Raw genomic sequence first — 19169 nt, 5'->3', positions numbered from 1 at the left:
CAGCGAGCAAGTAGCACCGGTCCTGCTTCAGTGTGTGGGCGGTAATTATTGGCGACCAGTCATCCTTCCACAACGCCTCACAGGCGAGGCACACATCTGCACTTCCCGCTAGTGACTCTGCCACGTCTGCTGGAAGACGTGCGTTTTGTAGTGCGAAGGGCAATGTTTCTGCCAGATGATGGAGCTCCAGGTGATAGTCCTTTTGAATGTGGAGCTTAAACAATATCGTGGACAAAACATTTCCCACTTTCCTGGTGTGTACTTTCAATAACTGAAGCCTACACTGCTAAAGATCTTTTATATCCGCCTTCAAGCCTTATGTCCAATTTGCCTTGTTCGCTTCTTATCCTCTTAGGGATCGTTCACTGCAATTCGTCCCCCTTTAGCATAGTCACCTTGCAGAGGCGAGTATGAAGCGAAAGAAGAAACTCGTGAAAGGCCCCATTTCTCGTAGCTTGGCTTCCAGTACACAATTAGAAATGGTTCTAGTTAACTCTCAGGGAGCAACATTGGTCGTTATTTGTACTGCCGATACCTTGCGATCGGCGCTTGTTGGTAATTTGACGTGACAAACAAGGGGAATATCTGTGTCCGGAACCAGCGCAACAGGTATATGCACGTCCCTTGGAGTAAACACTAATACGTTACTGATCAAGAATGTGCGAAGTGTGTGGCAGTATTTTGGAAAAACTACCCTTCCCATGAAAGCTCACACTGCTACCTCGCCGAAATATCACCGAGCGAGGTGGTGAAATCGTAGGACACTGGATCATATTCAGCAGGATGGCAGCTCTAGGTTGGCCTTCCATATTTAGTTTTGTTCCGTTACATGGATAAAGGCAAATCCGGGGTTATGAAAAGGAATCGGCTGACTTCCTTCCCCATTTTCAACAAATCTGCGTTTGCGCTCCTTCTCTAACGACCTACATAAGCCATTTCTTTTTCTTTCGCTGAAATTCTAGTCATTTCAAGAATTTTGCATAAGATTGTTCCTGTGTTGACTAGAAAAAAATTTCAGAGTTGATGAGGACGGGCAAATGTATCAATCTGAGGTAAACGACTGAATGGAAAGTTGCTACAACAAACGTGTTTGGCACTATTTCCCCAATGAGTTATGAGAACATACGAATCCTTAATGAGACTTTCACTCTGCAGCGGAGTGTCCGGCACACAGTTTTAATCTGCCAGGAAGTTTCATATCGCCGTACACTCCGCTGCAGAGTAAAAATATCATTCTGGAAACATCCCCCAGGCTGTGGCTGAGCCATGTCTCCGCTATATCCTTTCTTTCAGCAGTGCTAGTTCTGCAAGGTTCGCAGGAGAGCTTCTGTGAAGTTTGGAAGGTAGGAGACGAGTTGCTGGGAGAAGTGAAGATGTGAGGAGGGGGCGTGAGTCGTGCTTGGGTAGCTCAGACGGTAGAGCACTTGCCCGCGAAAGGAGAAGTTCGAGTCTTGGTCCGGTACGCATTTTTAATCTGCCAGGAAGTTTCGTACGAATCCTTGTTTGATCGGTATAATAAACGGTTTTATTATGTACGCAGTTGGTAATATCGCAGGGTAGGCAAAACCGACTAACATGTAGTGCACGAAGGCATGATCTTCGTTTACTGTGTGGTTCTAACACAATGGGCCCTCAGATCAATTTGCACATCTTGCCGCTACAGAGTATCCTTGAATGAATGGTGGCAAGAGAACTGTTAGCTTCGAGGCTAGCTCGTTCATATATTCTGACCTCACTTGATTTCATTTTGAGGGGTGATTTCAAATGTCTGCACTCAAATGTCTTTTGTACGAAACACCTGCCGACGGGAAGGCTGGCAAGAATTCTCTCTGTTTGCGACAAAGTTAAAACAACACTGGGATTCTTCGAACGGATATGACGGAAATTTATTCCACAATGACACAAGAGGTTGGACAAAAATATGGAAACATCAGAAACTCAGCACATCGCCATACCTAATACGGTGTACGAAACCTTTTGCCATTCAAAACAACTTTCAGTCGTTTCGGAATGGATAAATACATGGCACGTATTGTTTTCAAGGCAATCTTGTACCATTTATCCTGCGAAACAGTAACAAGTTTATAGGTAGATAGGGATCACGCACCCTTTTTTCCAAAGTATACCACAAAGGCTCGATAACATTCAGATCTGCTGACAGTGGTGGCCGGGAGAGATGTGGAAAAAAAATCATCGTGCTCACAAAACCACCGCTGGACTGTGCGAGCTATGTGAGCAGTGGCCTTGTCTTGAAAAACCTCATCACCATTGGAGAACAAACATTACACTCTGGGATGGATCTGATCAGCCAAAATGGTCACATAATCCTTGCCAGTAATGCGACCATGCAGAGTAACTATGGACCACACAGAACACTACGATATGGCAGCCCAAGGCACACCCGTCATATTTCACTCTCGGGATGTAAACCCTACCAGAAGTTGGAAAGCGTCTCAAACGAGAATCATCCGTTGTTCTGTAGTCCAATTTTTATACTTTCGGCACCACGTTTTCCTGTTACGGGCATCTGCATCACCGGTGAGTGGTTTTGGAGTCCCAGCTAGCCCTGCGATTTCCTGCTAATAGAGTTCCCTTTGTTTTGTTTTTGGTTCTGACAGGGATCGCGAGTGCGACATTCAGTTCTGCAGCGACTTCTGCAACTGTCGTCCTCTTATTTTTTGCCATAATGATCTTCAATGAGCGTCTGTCTCACACACTTTCATTCCACGTTGTGACTTCGTTGATGTTTCTCCGCCTTCTCTTTATGCGCCCTAAATCTTCGATGCTGGGTCTACTGGAACACCAAACACTTCAATTCTCTTTGTTACGGAAGCACGCACCATCCAAATTCACCTAGCTCTGACACAATGCACTCACAACTACACAGAACACTGTTCTGATGACCCGCGTATTGCAGCGTTGGGGGTTGTATGGGGGAGGAGACCAGAAAGCGAGGTCATTGGTCTCATCGGATTAGGGAAGGACGGGGAAGGAAGTCGGCCGTGCCCTTTCAAAGGAACTATCCCGGCATTTGCCTGGAGCGATTTAGGGAAATCACGGAAAACCCAAATCAGAATGACCGGAGCCGGGATTGAACCATCGTCCTCCCGAATGCGAGTCCAGTGTATTGCAGCGTATTGAGGACAGGTAGAGGTGCCGTTTGTGGTCAACTACAATAGCGCAACCTGCAGGCTTGGCTGGCAGCTGCATTTAGTACTTTTAAGCATGCGCTTCTCGCCATGCTTCCACATTTTTGTTCAACCCCTGTATTCTCGTAGCCGGTCGCGGTGGCCGAGCGGTTCTAGGCGCTTCAATCCGGAACCGCGCGACTGCTACGGTCGCAGGTTCGAATCCTGCCTCGGGCATGGATGTGTGTGATGTCCTTAGGTTAGTTAGATTTAAGTAGTTCTAAGTTCTAGGGGACTGATGACCTCAGATGTTAAGTCCCATAGTGCTCAGAGCCATTTTGTATTCTCGTAGAAGCTGGTGGACGCTAGTTTGAACTTCTGTTATGAATGTAGCGCCTTATGCTGGTGTTGAGATAAGTAGAATTATTGCAAAAATATACCTACTTGGGTCTTTATAACCATAATAGTGCCAAAGAAAAGTTTGAAATCGTTTCATTTCTGCTTATAACTTTTGACCAGTCTGTCGCAATTTCATACAATTGTCGGTCCCATCATTCGTAAGAATCTGTACCACCACCACGGAGATAGTTTGTATACGCCAGGAATATGGGATGAACCTCATACAAGCCCTCCTTGACAGTCAGACAAGTGGTTCTCAGCTAGAGTGTTATGACTTACTGGCGTGCGTTTTCACTTCTTGAGAGTGCAGTGAAATGAAAAGCGTCGGTAAGGGGCTGGTTTCAACGTAAGGGGTGAGCTGGGAGGCGGCAGCATAGCGTGTTCTGACTACATTTTGCTGCCTGTTCGTTTAGTTACTAACAGAGAAAATGTACATGAATTTAATATAATAAATAACGGTAACATAATGAGTGACAACTGAATCCAGAATCACTTATGATGTTGTACTATGAACAGCAATGTCTATAAGATTGAGACCAGGAAAATTTAAGAAGATTCATATAAATGTGAAGATTGAGCCAGTTACGCACTCAACAAGGAAATTAGTAATGATACTGAATCATGTGCTTACAAACATGGTTTATTTTTATTATATTTTAAAGAGTAATACGTACCTTCCATTTATTTTTACTTTCTACGTTCTGTCAGATGATAAATAAAGTTTAAATTGCTAATTCTGTGAAAACAAAATCTCTTCCCCAGTATAACTTAATTATTATTGTGTCCATAATTTGCATTTTTTTACAAATATAAAAAATCTTACCACTGATGTCTGAAACTAAAAAAGGTATCTCGAACCATACAGTTTCATTTCACTACAAATAAGTAAAAACATTCCTGTTTTCAGTTGTGATTAGTTGAATACTTTCTTTATAGGAGGGTTTGCATTCCAAGTAACCTTTGACTGCTTAGTCGCTGGTGGTGTGGTGGAATTCTCTGGGACAAACACATAACAACTGATAACAAAATAAGGATTTTTAAAACAATAGTTAGGAGCATTATTACATATGGTTCAGAAGTGTGGACAACAAAATGGCAACTGAAATCAAAATTATTAGCCACAGAAATGGATTTCTGGAGACGTTCAGCAAGAATATCAAGACGAGAAAGAATAAAAAATGAAGTAATCAGAGGCAAGATGAAATGTAAAAATTCAATTATTGATTTCATCGAGCACAAACAACTTAAATGGTATGGACACATCAGACGAATGGAACAGGAAAGGCTACCAAAATGCATAATCGACTGGGTACCAATTGGAAGAAGAAAAAGGGGACGACCACCTGATACATGGATACAGGGAGTTCAGTCAGCAATGAGGAAGAACAACATTTCTGAAGATTTATGGACAAATAGAGAAGAGTGGAGAACAATAATTTGTGACTTACTGTAATCTAGAATAGGTGCTGGAAAAATGTACTCACATTGTAAATCCAGAATAATAATATAAAAAATCTCCATTGTATTTATGTTTTAGTTTTAAATTATAAATATAAAATTCATACTTGAATGTGCAAACTTGAGTGACCAATGAGAATTTCGCCCAAGGCCATCATTTGAACAGAGCTTTTCCTGTTCACTAGGCAAATGTGCTAACCATTATTTGGATCGAGGAAAGAGGCGTGCTAAGGTAGTTCTTGAGTTGTACAAAGCCAGTGTGCCAAGCTGGCGTAATGGTCGAGGCATCTGCATAGTGAGCAGGGACCTAGGTTCGAATACCGGGCTTGGTAGAAATTTTCATTCCTCGCTTCAGTCTACACACACACACACACACACACACACACACACACATATATATATATATATATATATATATATATATATATATATATATATATATATATATATATATATATTTTTTTTTTTTTTCAGGCTTACCACTGATGTCTGAAACTAAAAAAGGTATCTCGAACCATACAGTTTCATTTCACTACAAATAAGTAAAAACATTCCTGTTTTCAGTTGTGATTAGTTGAATACTTTCTTTATAGGAGGGTTTGCATTCCAAGTAACCTTTGACTGCTTAGTAGGTGGTGGTGTGGTGGGTAAAAGATGAAGGGTGGAGGCGCTGGTTTCGTTTCAAAACAAGAAGGAGGCAAGTCAAAGAGAGAAATCAGGCCCTCAAGTTTCTCGGGTTCCATACATGAACACTATACTGCACACTGCACTGTCATTGATTCAGCTATTCCATCAGCTTCACGGGAAGCATAATTAATCTGTTTAGTGGATTTCTCTCATCATTTTACTCTAGCATTTTGTGAAAAGATATGATCCAAGGATGGAGCCCCATGGAATGATTCAAGATGTAATTTTGTTTGCAGCCATATGAGGATGAACTGTGTGAAAAGAAAGACAGTATGATAACATTCTCTTTTGATGAGTTGCAACAAGAACATAATGGACATCAAACGAAACTGTATGGTTCCAGGGAACTTTCCAACTCTCAAATATCTGTGATGTATATATGTAGCCGGCCGGGGTGGCCGAGCGGTTCTAGGCGTTACAGTTTGGAACCGCGTGACCGCTACGGTCGCAGGTTCGAATCCTGCTTCGGGCATGGATATGTGTGGTGTCCTTAGGTCAGTGAGGTTTAAGTAGTTCTAAGTTCGAGGGGCTGATGACCTTAGAAGTTAAGTCCCATAGTGCTCAGAGCCATTTGAACCATTTTTTATATACAGGGTGTTACAAATAGGTACGCCCAAACTTTCAGGAAACATTCCTCACACACAATGAAAGAAAATATGTTATGTGGACATGTGTCCGGAAACGCTTACTTTCCATGTTAGAGCTCATTTTATTACTTCTCTTCAAATCACGTTAATCATGGAATGGAAACACACAGAAACAGAACGTACCAGCGTGACGTCAAACACTTTGTTACAGGAAATGTTCAAAATGTTCTCCGTTAGCGAGGATACATGCATCCACCCTCCGTCGCATGGAATCCCTGATGCGCTGATGCAGCACTGGAGAATGGCGTATTGTATCACAGCCGTCCACAATACTAGCACGAAGAGTACCGGGGTTGCGTAGACAAGAGCCTTCAAATGCCCCCATAAATGAAAGTCAAGAGGGTTGAGGTCAGGAGAGAGTGGAGGCCATGGAATTGGTCCGCCTCTACGAATCCATCGGTCACCGAATCTGTTGTTGAGAAGCGTACGAACACTTGGACTGAAATGTGCAGGAGCTCCATCGTGCATGAACCACATCTTGTATCGTACTTGTAAACGCACATGTTCTGCCTTCCTTCAATTGGGCCAACTGAAGGTGAATCGAGGAAGTACAGTACATACTGACGAAACTAAAATGAGCTCTAACATGGAAATTAAGCGTTTCCGGACACATGTCCACATAACATATTTTCTTTACTTGTGTGCGAGAAATGTTTCCTGAAAGTTTGGCCGTACCTTTTTGTAACACCCTGTATATGCAGACTGAAGCGTCAGATGAAAATTTATACTAAGGCCGGGATAACCCGGACTTAGTGCAAATTTTCATTCGTCACTTCAGTATGCATATATACGTTCTAGATGTTTTAGACTTCAAAAGATTTCTGGAACCACATAGTTTCGTTTGATTGAAGTACCTTTGGCTGGGCTTTAGGCAGGATCCCATGTTTCCTTCGATGCTGAGTTGCTATTCCAATACAGCTGGAGGGCCTCTGCAATGCTGTTCGTGTTTAGGGAGCGTGCCAAGTGGACTGGGAATTTGAACTGAGGAGGTCAGTCCGTGCAGTTGTGCAAAGCCACTGTGCCAAGCTGAGGTAGTGGTTAGCGCAACTGCCTAGTAAATAGGAGACCTGGGTTCTAATTTCGACCGTGGTACAAATTTTCATTTGTCGCTTCAGTCTGCATATATATACGAGGGTTTTCCAGAAAGTAATGCACTGCATATTTTTTTTGTCAGCGAAAACAACGCTGCGAATGCGAAACGTTACATATGTATTATTTGAAGTTCCTGACTGAGCGCGTCAAGTTTACGTCACTTCCGACAGCGTACATGTAGGAAAGTTTCAAAACGGCGTCTGTAGATGATGTTTTGTCCGTTACAAGCAACATGCAGTCATTGAATTTCTCACTGCACAGGAAGAAACTGCCGGGAATATTTGCGAGGTGCCGGGATGGAGAAGAGTTTGTACCTCTTTAATTTAGACGACTTTTGCATGAGAAAGAGACGTGCACCCGACCCCCTCCTTATCTATGCGCACAACGGTAACAGAAGGAAATGATGGTGCACCCTGCTAGATGATAAAATAAGGAGTGCACACTCACAATAATTTAATAAAAATCGTAATCTACTCAAAAAAAGAGAACTTTATCATAATAAACAACAGGAAATTGGATTCTGCCTATATCTACGAAATGATATGCGGATTAAATATTACAATGAGATGTACTATATATCAGAACATAAATGCACATGACTGTCGACACACAGAAGGTTTAAGGATAGGGTAAACTGTAATATTATGAGATTGAGAGTTGGCTCAAGAACAAGGCGCTCCTACTCTCTGTGATGCAATAGACTGACGATAATGACTGGAGGTCCTAATGAATCAAATATTAGTCTCCCAACTATATAGCAGTATCGCAATTAATAGTGAGAGCTAAAACGGGATCACATGGAGAAACAAGCAAGGTGTACTTGTAGCAAAGCGAGGGATTCAGTATGAAATTGATAAGGTCCTACAATGCCGGAGCCGCAAAATGCTGTACCAGTACTGAAATCTGCAGCACGTCGTTGGTAGGCAGCGTCCTGATGATGTAGGCGCCGACTTCTGCCGTGCAGCAACTCTGTGTCAAGTCTTGGCCGCGAAGGCTGCCCGAGAATTCTACGTTCTTCCGAAAACGAGCGACCAAGTCGCAAGACCATCAGATTCTGAGGAAGATCAGATCCCGAATTCCCTCTGTGATGCGATGCAAGAACGAAGCCAGCATTGCTCAACTCCATGCTCTCCTCGAAAACCACGAATCAGCATTCAGTTCTGATTCCAAAATTCCCCCACACTGTCTCAGAACATCATTCGCGCCAATAGTGACCGTTCCCTCCAATTTCGAGCAGGGCTTTATGACGTCAACTACCCTCAGTTTAAGTTGACCAATCATGCCTCTGCTATTCAGCTGAGGGCACTGAACTTGCAGTTGCGGCCATCCAGTGCCAGAAAGTCGCTCCCAGCAGGGCAAGGTCCACAAGTATTCTCAGAATCAAGAGGACAATGCAGTCAGTCGGTGCCAGGAATCTTAGTTCCGGACGCGTTGGAACAGTAAACACATAAACTGCGGCGACACTCAGACGTCTCGCAGGTCCTATCGCCTTGCATACAATAGGCGGAACTCGACCGACGTCAGTTGTTCCGCCAGGCGCTTAAGCCTATTGTACGAACCCCTCAGAATTCAGGGAAGTGCAGCTCGCAACCGGAAACGCAGTGTGCCGCGTCCTACGATGCTCGCCTCGCCCAGGCCACCCACGGAAGTAAAACAACATGTTTAGGAATCAAGTGAAAAGTATTTTTTGAGCTGTCAGTACAATTACTCTCATTACAGTAACCTCATTCGGTCTGTTACAACCGTGCAATGACATAGAAGATTAATGAAATTGATAAAAATGAGAGGAGAGATGCAAAAGAGGGGATGGAATCTCTCATATTCACAAACGCTTGTGCAAAGCCTATGGAGCATCTGCTGTCGACAGAAGTACAGTTAGCCACTGGCCACACAGGGTTAGGTCATCAGAAGGCGGCTCGGAGAGACCATCCACGGCTGTCACACCTGACATGTTGCAGCGAGCTGATGTTGTCATTCGCGAGGACAGACGCATTGTGGCTCGGCAGTTAGCACTGCATCTGTCAATCAGCAGAGGAAGTGTGGATACAATTATTCCCACTGTTGGATATTCTAAAGTGTGTGCAAGATGGGTCCTGCTTTGTCTAATGGTGGATCACAAATCGCACAGAAAAAAACATTTGTCTTGATTTGGTGCAATGTTTTGAGGGGGTGGCCTTCTTGTCCCGGATTGTGACAGGTGATGAAACCTGGGTTCACCATTTTTGAGCCCGAAACAAAACGACAATCGATGGAATGGCACCATTCCCAGTATCCGCAGAAGAATAAATTCAAAGCAACTGCTTCCACAGGTAAGGTGATGATCACCTTTCTGAGACTGTGAAGGTGTGATTCTCATTGATGTGATGCCAAGAGGTGGTACCATTAATTTTTTCAACCCATTAAAAAAGCTCAAGATGCGCTTCCGATGACTTCGGCGCCACAGCAACCAAGGAGATGTTTTGCTGCAACACGCTAACGCTCGGACCCATACAAGTCTGAGGACTGCTGAACACATCGCAAAACAGGGTTGGACAGTGGTACAACATCCACCCTGCAGCCCGGATCTGCCCCCCGCCCCTCCCCGTCCCTCGGACTTCCACTTGTTTGGGCCATTAAAAGTTGCCATTCGTGGAAGACATTTTGAGGACGACGAGGAGGTGATTTACACTGTGAAGCACTGGTTCCGCCACAGAATAAGGATTGGTACCGACAGGGCATACAAGCCCTTTGTTCAGTGGCTCTGAGCACTATGGGACTTAACATCTGAGGTCATCAGTCCCCTAGAACTACTTAAACCTAACAAACCTAAGGACATTACGCATATCCATGCCCGAGGCAGGATTCGAACCTACGACCGTAGCAGTCGCGCGGTTCCGGACGGAAGCGCCTAGAACCGCTCGGCCACAACGGCCGGCTGCAAGACCTTGTTTCGCGCTGGAGGATAGGCCACAGAACGGGATGAAGATTAGTGGAAAAATTGAGTGTGTAGATAAAACACCATTGTTTCGTGTACGTAATTCTCATCACGTTCAATAAAAAATTGTCGAAGAAAAAAATGCGGTGCATTACTTTCTGAGCAATCCTCATATAATGTACATATTCGACGGATTGAATTTAGACATTGCTACAAACAGGAAAATCAAGATATGGCGAACGAGAATACTGCAATCTGTTGACGAACGCGACAGCGTACTGGTGAATCGCTGTTGAGGAGTGAGAGGTGACAAATCAGTGGGACAACCGTCGTCCAGTTTGCGCCCGAGGAGGTCTGGTGGCGCGCCGCCTTTGTTCATCGCTAGGCGGGCGCTGCACGGCCTGCACCGGCGCTTCGCTTAATTTGTAATTGCAGGTCCGGAGCGGAGCGCTCAGCTCCGTCGGTGTGCTCGTCGCCTGTGATTAGGCAGCGGGGCGGAACAAAGTCGGTTCGCGTTGCGGCTGAGATACGAGCGAATAAATAACGCCCTAATCCCCGTACTTAAGACGCGAGGGGATAAATCGCGCCCGTCCCCGCGCCTAGCCGACGGCACAGCGCGCCGCTGCCTTGAATTATGCAGGTAATACTGCAGGCCACAAAGTGGCCTCTGATAATAGGGGAGTGCCGCCGGCTGATGCTCATGATTATCGACTGTTCGAGAATATGTCAGTTTAATAGGATTACGGTGACACGTTAGGCAGAAACGGGATTGAGTTGGGGACAGCCATGTTTCAGTTTGTTAAGCTCTGTCCGTGTCGCAGACGATGCGTTTCATGCTACAAGTATTGAAAGGAATGCCACTCCCCGTCCGGCGTCACAGTGCTTCATAGTTATATTTGCATCAGTGATCTCCAGGTTTAATTCGAAGCCTTGTGATGAGTGAATGTTGCTTCTACAACGTCTCATCTTATGAATTTTTCTGTTTTTCATCGTTTGAGTGTTAATTTTCAAATGTATATTTGCGCATCGTATTTTTTTGTTCTCGTCTTCTGATATAACGTAACTGTAATCAAATGTTAGTAAGAGAATACGCGATCTCCAAATTTTGTAGATATGAATGGTGTCTGTTGTCTGGCAGAACAGACGCAACTCATGTCTACAATTTTATGGGAGCGAGGTCTGTTTAATGGAAAAGCTTCAGTGCGGATGCACAACCAACGTCCCAAAATCCTACGGGAATCAGAAATCTGCAAGTAGGGAGTTAATGGGCGGGGATCGTTCCGGTGTAGCGGAGGGGAAGTTGGGAATTTGGGTCTGACGAAAAGCGTGTCCGGATGGCCGAGACGGTTGAGAAAACTGCTATAGAAAAGTGGAGCATCCGTGTACGAGACACAGTCAGATTTTCAACTGTTGCCATTGCACTGTCGGAAGCCCTGTGCGACTGGAAGTCATCATTTCCTTTCTAACTCTTTTCCACCCCGGTTCCTTTCCATTTCTTTCACCTCAATTGCTCGTGTCCGCACATAAAAAAAAAGTTTTCCATCGCCTCGGTTCAGAGAGTTCCGGAACCTGTATAGAAAATTGGAATTGACATCAACATAAACATAATTTCCACCCTTTTTATTGCTCATGAAATCCACACATTGCATGTTGTACCATCATACAGCGACATCTTCAGAGGTGATGGTCCAGAATGCCGTACACACCGGTATCTCTAATACCGAGTAGAACTTCCTCTTGCATTGATGCGCGCCTGAATTCGTCGTGGCATACTATCCACAAGTTCATCAAGGCACTGTTGGTCCAGATTGCCCCACTCCTCAGCGATAATTCAGCGTCGATGCCGCAGAGTGATTGGTAGGTCACGTCGTCCATAAACAGCCCTCTTCAATATATTCCAGGCATGTTCGATAGGGTTCATGTATGGAGAACATGCTGGTCACTCTAGTAGAGCAACGTCGTTATCCTGAAGGAAATAATTCACAAGATGTGCACGATGGGGGCACGAATTGTCGTTCACGAAGACAAGTGCCTCGCCAGTATGCTGTCGACATGGTTGCACTATCAGTCGGAAGATGGCATTCACGTATGGTACAGCCGTTACGGCGCCTTCCATGACCACCAGCGGCGTAGGTCGGCTCTACATAATGCCACCCCAAAATATCAGGGAACCTCCACCTCGCTGCACTGGCTGGACAGTGTGTCTAAGGCGTTCATCGTGACCGGTTTGCCTCCAAACACGTCTCCGACGATTGTCTGGTTGAAGGCACTTGCGACACTCATCGGTGAAAAGAACGTGATGCCAATCCTGAGCGGTCCTTTCGGCATATTGTTGGGACCACCTTTACCGCGCTGCATGGTGTCGTGGTTGCAAAGATAGACGTCGCCATGGACGTCGGAAGTGAAGTTGCGCATCATGCAGCCTATTGCGCACAGTTTGAGTCTTAACACGACGTCTTGTGGCTGCACGAAAAGCACTATTCAACAAGGTGGCGTTACTTCCAGTGTTCCTTTGAACCATAATCCATAGGCAGCGGTCACCCACTGTAGTAGTAGCCCTACGGTGGCCTGATCGAGGCGTCTCATCGACAGCTGTCTCTCTGTATCTCCTACACGTTCGAAGAACATAGCTTTGGTTCACTCCGAGACGCCAGGTCACTTCCCTTGTTGAGAGCCCTTCCTGGTACAAAGTAATAATGAAGATGCGATCGAATCGCGGTATTTTCCTTCTAGGCATGATTGAACTACAGACAATACGGGCCGTGTATCTCCTTCCTGGTGGAATGACTGGATCTGATCGGCTGTCTGACCGCCTCCATCTAATAGGCGCTGCTCATGCGTGATTGGTTACATCTTTTGGCGGGTTTACTGACATCTCTGAACAGTCAAAGGGACTGTGTCTGTGATACAGTATCCACAGTCAGCGTCTATCTTCAGGAGTTCTGGGAACCGGGGTGATGCAAAACTCTTTTTGATGTGTGTATATGTCCCACCTGGTTGATCGTGGATGGTGTCTCTTCTGCTGGATATGTCCGACAGAACACACAAAACTCATGTCTGTAACACATCCATGATGACTGATGTACCAGAAGCGCAGTTGTTGCTTTACGCTATACGAGCAGCTTTCAAACCTGAATTATTAATATAGGCACTAAAGTGTACCAATTTGTCGGAGTGCTCTGTCACATGACGAAAGCTATTATGCAGTCTAGATATTACTAGCCATATTGATTCGATAATGTAAGCTTAGAACGTTTTCTGTAAAGTTAGAACTTTCTGAAGCGGTTATGTTTGCTTTTTTTCAGTGGGGAAACTTTCATATTGCGACGTTTTCCAACGGTAAGATGTACACATTACAATAACAGTAATAGTGATGCGCAAACTTCCATTGGTGATTGGTAAGTACGTAGTTGAATGAGTGAAAGCCCCACCTCTGGATTGAACACTTCTATGTTACTGCACTGTCGAGAACGTCTTCGTATTGACCATGTAAATTCGATCCCAAACGTGTACTGGTGAATATTCTTATCAGTATACACTGGTGTCCAAATTTAAAGCAACAAACTGCTACTTCCTCTTGTTGTGTCTAATTCACAGTATAATCGTACAAACTGTCAACAGATGTCTGTGTAATTGTGTACGCACGGAAGGTGGCATTCCGGTCAACGGACAACCACGCCAACGATGACGTCAGGGTAGTGTGCCGTGTAGACCTACATCCACAATCTCTGTGTATACAGTCACAAAGAAGACGCCGATCAGACTCTCTGCGGTGAAGGGCCGTAAGAAGAATGGAAGCAGGACAGTCGCAAACTGATGTGACCCGATGGCTTTGTGTGAATCTTTCGTTTATTTCTCGGATGTGGCGACAATTTATAGAGACTGAAACAGTATCCCGCAGACTTGGGTACGGCCGAACATGTGATGTCAAAAAAAGAGGAGTGTTATTTGGCTGTAAGGTCACGACAGTACCGCCTTAGTACTGCACGGCAACTGGCATTTGACCTCGCAGCAACCATTGGACGTGTTGTATCGAGACAAAAGGTGACAGAAGGCTTCGGCAGAGTGGCCTCTATTGTTGGAAACCTACTGTATATGTACTCTGATATGTCTTCACAGAAGGGAAGGTCTAGCTAGAGTCGAGTCATCGACATACCACCTAGACGTGGAATAGTGGGCACAGATGAGTCCCGATTTGGTCTGGAGAGAGTGATACCCCAAGCATTCGCATCTGGAAGGAACGTGGAACACAGTTTCGGGACCCAAGCACTGTGGCAAGGGACCGATGTCGAGGAGGATCCCTAATGGTGTGGGTCGGGATTACGTGGACCACTCGAAGACCTTTTCATGAAGTTAAACGGGCGAATCTAGAAGGTTTAACTGCTGCCAGGCATCGTGACGAGATCTTGGCACCTCATATGCGGTTGTTGGGATGTGATGTGGACCCAGACGTCGTAATGATGGACGCTAATGCTAGACGTTACAAAGAACAGGTGGTTGATGTTTCGTTGGAAGCGGAGACGTTTCACAAATGGTGTGGCCTGCGCGCTCCCCCCATTTGAATTCCATAGAGCATGTCAGGGATGCACTATGGAGACAGGTTGCATCACGTCAGCATCCACCAACCGCTCTCCAAGACTTGCGAGAAGCTCTGTAGGAAGAGTGGGTGTTATTGCCTCAACACGAAATTGATGACATCATTCACAGTATGCCCCGTCGTTGTCGGGCCTGCAATGCTGCCAGAGGTGGTCACACCCCATACTGAGCACATTAACTAGTTGTCGGAATGTGTGGGCATATCCGTTGAGTTGGAAAAACCGAACATTTTTGTCTATCGTTATGCATGTAGCAGTTATTTATGTTCTGCATTCTTTACATTCTTTCTGCTTTACTGTTTATACCGTTTCGTAGTAAAATGATGGAAAACTTGCAAAATTTCCTTTTGTTGATTCAATTTTGGACACCAGCGCAGATAATAGCCAAAGTTTCATATTCAGTGCTCGAATAAGTGATTTTGATTTAGCTGCAGTACGAGTTGAACAATAATCTGATTTGGCTCACCCTGTGCAAGACTAATCCTTGGAATTTAATTTGATGTAATGATTAGTTTTAATATTTCTGGTGTCACGATCGTATTCTCGAAGATGACGTCTCTTCATTAACTGAAAGATTCACCTTCGAGATATAATGTTCTACAGCTCAACATCGGTTTTCACAAAGACAGCCTGTTATTATCTGATAATATTTTACGATGCTGAATACCAATTTCTTGAGACGAAATATAAAGCAAACTAAGGTGTTTTTCCTGTTATGCATGAAATTTAACTGCCTAATAGTGACGGAAGCATACACCAATAAGAGTGTGTTTCTATCTCTGTGACTGGCTTTCAAGCAGTGAATTTCAGTTTCTTTAATGACCTCTGATTTCTCCATTAATTGCTTTGTGTTGATATCTATTTAGTTTGGTTTTCCGAAATAGTCACAGGCGTCCCGTTTCATATGTATGATTGTTTCTTTCAGGTATTTATTACATCCAATCTCAGTTTCATTTTCTGTTTCTACTTAAAGTTTTCGTTGAAATCACCGGGCGATATGATGTATCCTTTTTTGGCTCACTCATGCGCTGCTACCATGTTCGTAGTTCTTGCTTTCGTCGGTAACGAGTTTGAGCCGTGGCGCGGCTGGCGCCATTGTTCTCGCACTTCGAATGGCATCGCTGCCATCGATTATAGGGTCACCATCTTTGCCTTCCGCGATTCAGGCCGGTGGTCGGAGGGTTAACGGAGAGAGGAAAGAGACAGGGGAGTGGATATTCGCAGCGTCGGAGGTGGCTTGTTGACGTTTACTGTGAGGCCTGTGGTACGACGTCTGTACGCTATGGGCAGGGTCAGCGAGAGATCCCGGCAGTGACTTGATGGGACCTCGGGTTTGGTATCGCGGTGGTGCACTGTTGTGTTTTGGGGCTTTTCTGCTGCAAGGGTTCTTGTTACTGGCCATTGAAAGTGAGATGTGTCTATGGCGTGACGGAGGAAATGTGTGATGCTCGCCGCTGTCACATGTGAAAACGCTTCGTCTGCCTTGTGTCTGTGCAGGAAATTATGTGAAGTAAATAGCTGATACCACGGCGACGTCTTGTCCTCACACGTTGTTGAATATCTTTCGGAATTACTGAATGGTGAAGATATCCCACGTGTAAAGCAAATGAAGCCATTTGCGCCATACTAAGGTACTGTTTTATTCTGCTTAAATCTGTGTCAGTTGTATGTGCGTTTATATGCCCTTCTTTAGTTGCAGAAGTTATAGAAGTGTGTAAACAGAGAGCTATGTTGAAAGGAATGTAAAGTTGAAACCCTTCCAATAAGTGAATACACTCGAACTCTGTATTATTAAAGGTGCCTTGGGTAATAAGTGTTATTCGGAGGTTGTCATGGTACTGTAAGTAATTATTATACACAAAACTGTTTATTCTGATTATACTAAATTGGAGATGTAAGGTCGGTTGAGTGTCGCTGTAAATTACTATTGTCTCCTCTGTGTGGCAGCCTAGCATTGTCAGTGGCTTCAATCATTATTCCTGTCATATTTCGAGTTTTGTATTCGCGGGTTTGCTTAAGCTGACACTGTTGAGTTGTAAGACCTATAAACAGGCAAGTCAAACTGAGTATTCTATGAGCTCAAGACGATATTCTATTACGTGGTACCTTAGTTTGTTATAGGTTAGAAGTATTTTAAGTGTTATTAATATTCTGCTGTTTGCTTTGTCTAAAGAGGAGCTAGTTCTGTGAAGTAGTCGTTTATATTTTACTAGTGTGTTACGTGTTGTGCCTTTTCATGTTAATTGTTTTTAAGAAGCTACAAATGACTCTGTGTATGTTGCAGGTAACTGAAACTGACGTGTTCACAGGGGTGGCGTCCTGACGAGATTCATAGTTGCCCTTTTCACTACGGCACACCCGGCTAATCCTCCTTCAGTACATTTGTCTCGTTTATATCGCTACTACGTTTGTCGAGTGGAATTAGGGCTTACTGTAATCACCTTATATGTTGAAGTTAAGTGTCTCCCTTGCCAGGGCGCGAACCTTCGTGGATATAGTCATATTCTCATCTGTAAATATCGATAGTGCTATTCAATTGTTCTGGTCACATGTATGATTATTTATCTTGTTATATTTAATGTCAGTAAAATGTAAGTGTTAGCGAGGTCCGAATTGGGACGTTGTATTCTCTTCTTGTGGAAACAAATTTAAGTGATTTTATTCCTTTTTTAGTAGCCTTTAGATGCGTAATCTTGCCTACATGTTTGGTGTTTTTATGGGTCCCACGTATTTAAAATTACAATAAAGGTAAATTTGGCAACGGAGGGTTTCGTGTATTTATTAGTTGCTAAGTGGATCCTAAGTTAAGTGCAGGAACCCTACCAGAGTTAATATTCGGCAGTGATGGACAAACGTTGTCATTCTTTCGTCTTCTGTTCAGAACTGAGTTTCACATCGTCAACAGTGCAGTGAGCTAGAATAGCCATAGAAACCACAGCATGGGTTGTGTTCGTTGAGCAACATGATATATATAAGGGAAGGAGGTAGCCGGATTGTAGTAATGCACTTCTCTCTTTCGTAGGTTTTCAGACTGAAGAGCACGCAGGTGATTTCCAACTCTCCTAAGATTTCCCCACCCTCCAACCCCGCTAGGTCACAAGAAGCAACTATAGGACATTTCAAAAAGTTATCCCGATCCTTCTGCAGCGTGTCTTATTAATCACTGGCTGCCCAGTGTGCAGGCATGCCCGCGGATGTTTATTTTCCACATGGTGCATTAACACTACATGGAATACAGATATGAATTACTACTAATACGACCACAAGAAACGCATATGGACAGATTCTATATAAATTTCTGCACGCTGTTCTACGCTGCTAGGCGACAAGTTCATTCTTAGTCATCCTGTGTGGCAAGTGTAGCGTCTTTCCGAGAAAGTCAACTTCGTCCATCACCACCGCTGCTCGCATTCCAGTTTACATATAGACTATATTCCCCAGCATTTCCTCTCCAGTTCTACGCTGAAGAGCCAAAGAAGTGGTACACCTGCCTAATATCGTATAGAGCTCCCGCGAGCATGCAGAAGTGGCGCAACACGACGTGGCATGGAATCGACTAATGTCTGAAGCGGTGCTGGAGGGAACTGACACCATGAATACTGCAGGGCTGTCCATAAATCCGTAAGAGTACGAGGCGGTGGAGCTCTCTTCTAAACATTATGTTGCAAGGCATCACAGATAAGCTCAATCATGTTCATGTCTGGGGAATTTGGTGGCCACCGGAAGTGTTTAAAGTCAGAAGAGTATTCATGGAGCCACTCTGTAGCAATTCTGGACTTGTGGGGGTGTCACATTGTCCTGCCGGAATTGCCCAAATCCGTCGGAATGCACAATGGACATGAATGGATGCAGGTGATCAGAGAGGACGCTTACGTACGTGTCACCTGTCAGAGTCGTAACTACACGTATCAGGGGTCCTACACCACTCCAACTGCACACGCCCCACATCATTACGGAGCCCCCACCAGCTTGAACAGTCTATTGTTGACATGCAGGGTCCATGGATTAATGAGGTTGTCTCCATACCCATACACGTCCATCCACACGATACAATTTGAAACGAGACTTGTCCGATCAGGCAACATGTTTCCAGTCATCAACAGTTCAATGTCGGTGTTTACGGGCCCAGGCGAGCTTTGTGTCGTGCAGTCACAAGGGTACATGAGTGAGCCTTCGGCTCCGAAAGCCCATATCGATGATGTTTTGTCGATTACATGGCTTCACAATACGCTGTCAACAATTGACAGCA

Source organism: Schistocerca serialis, chromosome 6 (genome assembly GCF_023864345.2).
Source record: "Schistocerca serialis cubense isolate TAMUIC-IGC-003099 chromosome 6, iqSchSeri2.2, whole genome shotgun sequence".
Taxonomy (NCBI): domain Eukaryota; kingdom Metazoa; phylum Arthropoda; class Insecta; order Orthoptera; family Acrididae; genus Schistocerca; species Schistocerca serialis.
Note: the sequence above shows the minus strand (reverse complement) of the source record.